The following is a 3,451-nucleotide window of genomic DNA, read 5'->3' on the forward strand; positions in this document are numbered from 1 at the left end:
GGAGAGAATGAAAATAAAACGGGAGGGACTTGACTGGACCGTCCCGGACAGTTTCCGAGTTCTACAGAGCGTCCATCGGGGTCAATTACAGCTGAGATGATCCTCACATATTTGACATGAATGTGATGAGGGGCAAATGTCATTTCTACAGTATAGACAGCGAGTGAAATATATCACCACTAAATGCACGCGTATTTCAGAGCGCTCAGTTGTTAGCCGTGGTTCTGCCTATCGGCAAGTGGATAGCTTATAGAGGAAACATGACGATTGATTTAATTCCATTGCAGAAACCAGCTGGTTGCTCTATGATTTAACGCATTTGGGTAACAGTTTCAGTGGGTATTTCACCGCGTTCTTCAGCTCCTCTCTGAACTTGCTCTGAGTCACGGCGTAAATACACGTGTTGCTGCAGGAGCTGAGGATCTGCAGCATCGTCGCCGTGGAGTCTGCGATGTAAATCGGATCAATGTCCGAATAAACGGTAATGTTTGCAATCCGTCGGTAGATGTCAAATACCAGCCGCGTTAACCATAGGAATATAAAACTACCGGTTATACTGAATAGCAAAACGACCGATTTCCTGCGGTTCTCCATCTCCGGGTCCTTGTCTTTCTTTCCGTTGCTGCGGCCCCGGAGCCCCCTCCGGACTTTACTGGCGGAAACAATCCGTCTAACTGTCAGAGAATTGAACAATAAAATCAGAATAAACGGGAGACAAGGCATGAAAATGCGATGAATCATCTGAAGTGCGGCCCACGAGGGGGACGTATAGAAGCTCGCTTTGGTGAAACAGCCATAGGAAACTCCATTAATTATCAACGAAGGCTCTAATGTAAAGTAGAAAGGGATACTTTCTAAACAGCCCAGCACACTCACTGTCCCGATAACCACAGCCGCCGTTCCTTCGGTGCAATATTTTGTTTTCAGCTTTTCACAACAAATGGCCACAAATCTGTCAAAGGTGAACGCGACTGTCAGCCAGACAGAGACCCCGGTGCTTGCTAAAAGCAGACAATAAACGACCCTGCAAACGGGAGTCCTATTGAGGATAGAATGCGTAAAGTATATGTAAACAGTCCATTTCAGCAGAGGGTCAGAGATAACGACCAGGAGATCGGCCGCTGCCATTCCCAGCAGGTAGCGAGTGATACATTTGGAGAGACCGCACTTTCCTCGGGACAGGATGACAATCGCCATTACGTTCACTGTAAGACAGAAGGAAGGAATCAGAGATATTGTTGACTAGTCACGGAAATAGAGCAGCAGTGTGATAGAATCAGATTAGATCTTTTGTTTTTTTTTCTGCCTCAGAGGATGGAAACCGGACCCAGAATATGAAGCAGCTGGCAGTCTGCATTACCGGAGCGTCGGAGAACTCGCCGCGAGTTTTATAAAATGTTTATTCTGGGTGAATTTCCAAAACGACGAGAATAGAGCTGCTTAATTGCTTCATCGGCGACAGTGAGGGATGGACTTTCAATACCAGTATCATTGCGCCTGAGTAGTACAGGCATGAAATAAAACTGACGTATGCAACTCCCTCATTCACATTTCTAAAATAAATGAGCCATTAGCGTTGTTCCGTCACCCAGTCACGCAATTAACAGGCAATTCCTTTCGACAGAAGTGCAGAAGGACGGCTCGTTCCCACAGATAGCGTGTACCCGGTGTCCTCCTGTGCGGACATTTCGATTCACAATTATTCCATGACATCGAGGCAGCGGAGAGGATTTCAGTGTGCAGCGCTCCCTGCTCCGAAAACAATGGGATTAATATTGTCAGCGCCTTCCGCCCATGACTGAGATGCGGGGACTGGACAGGTGTCTGTGGAAACAAGTAGCGAGAGAAACACCTCGGAACATCGGAATTAACTCTCAGTTCCTACCGTTTGCAGGCGTGACAGCGGCTTACCGGGAATTCCAACAGCTGAAATAACTGGGTGGTAAATGTCTTCAATCCGCCAGATTACTGGATAACCCATTTGAGCGACGCAGTGAGCGCTATTACTCTGAATTTCACAGCTCGGCAAAACACTCTGGGCTGACGTACTGCAACAGGCTCTGATTTATACCGGGGATTATTGTCCAGTGACAAGGTCCCACCTCTTTACATCACCTGCAGTGTCTCAGGTGTAAATTCTGTGGGGATGTAACAGGAACACGTCAATATCATTGGCATTACCACATTCAGATCCCCCTGTGTAATTCGACCAGAATGTGCAATGAGACCAATAAGTGAGCAATGAGGATCTCTATTTCTCTATTTACAACATCCCGCAGTTGTATTGGCAGCGGTCACGACTGTTCCCATCTTCCCACCTGAAACTTTCACTTTGTTTCTCTTTCCACAAGTATTCCGGAATAGATGTTAACAGCATTTTCTGCACTTCGCACTGTCACACCTGCTGTTTCATCTACAAATAGATCCGGTTTCCCCTCAGTGTGCTCTGGATCCGGGGACACATGAAAACCCCTCCCACTCTCCTCCTGCAGACTTTCATTTTATTTTTACTCAGCAGCTCCAGTTTGGCCGCTCAGGCCCAAACCCACCCCATCTTGTCCCACTATGTGCTCTCAGATATGAAGCATACCCGCTGTGTACACAGACACAGACACCATCAGACCTGGAGGACAACGATGTTTACGTCATTTTAATCAGCTTTTCCATGATTATGTTTATTTCCGACATTTTCAAGTTCAGAGCTGTCCATGGTCCCTCCCCCCCCCTCCCCCCGGCCCCCATCTCTTAAACCGTCTTCTCTGTTGAATCTACCAGCGGAACAGTTGGATGCTGAAATACTGTGGCGTTCAATTAGCCGCGGGAATATAATGGGCTGATAAGACCATTCAGTGCCCTGTGAGTTACGAGAGCAACTATCAACACGTTTGTCTCTGGTGTAAATACCGGCATGATTCAACAGAATATCTTCTGCCAAGTACAGATTCCACTCGGTACACAGAGGTCTTCATCTGCTGTTTTAACATAACAATACCCGAGTCCGTGACATTCCCTATAAGGTGCCCTTGTAGATATAAATGCAGGACAGCCAAGTGAGGTCACATCATCAAATGAGGTCATATTAGAAACCATTATAATCACATAGACACACAGACACATACACTTCTTCTTCTGTTGTCTATCGAAATCCGATGACGATGTTCACTCCATTAACGGTGAGATCTTTGATGACTATACAGTCCTATCCTGGACCCACAAGCTCTATTGCAGGTGGGACATGTATATGTAGTAGTGGTAGCAACCGTGACTGCATTTCTCCCGGCTCTCTTCTGCTGTCTTCTGGTTGTTCTTTCCATCTCCAGAATACGAACCCCGTCCCATAACAGCTGTCACCACGTGCTACGGTCAGCAGCAACATCCTCCAGGTCCTCGGGTCTGATCTTGCACTTCCTTAAAGCATTCTTCATCTCATCCTTATAGCGCTTCTTCGGCC

Source organism: Mobula birostris, unplaced genomic scaffold (assembly GCF_030028105.1).
Source record: "Mobula birostris isolate sMobBir1 unplaced genomic scaffold, sMobBir1.hap1 scaffold_2627, whole genome shotgun sequence".
In the NCBI taxonomy this organism is placed as follows: domain Eukaryota; kingdom Metazoa; phylum Chordata; class Chondrichthyes; order Myliobatiformes; family Myliobatidae; genus Mobula; species Mobula birostris.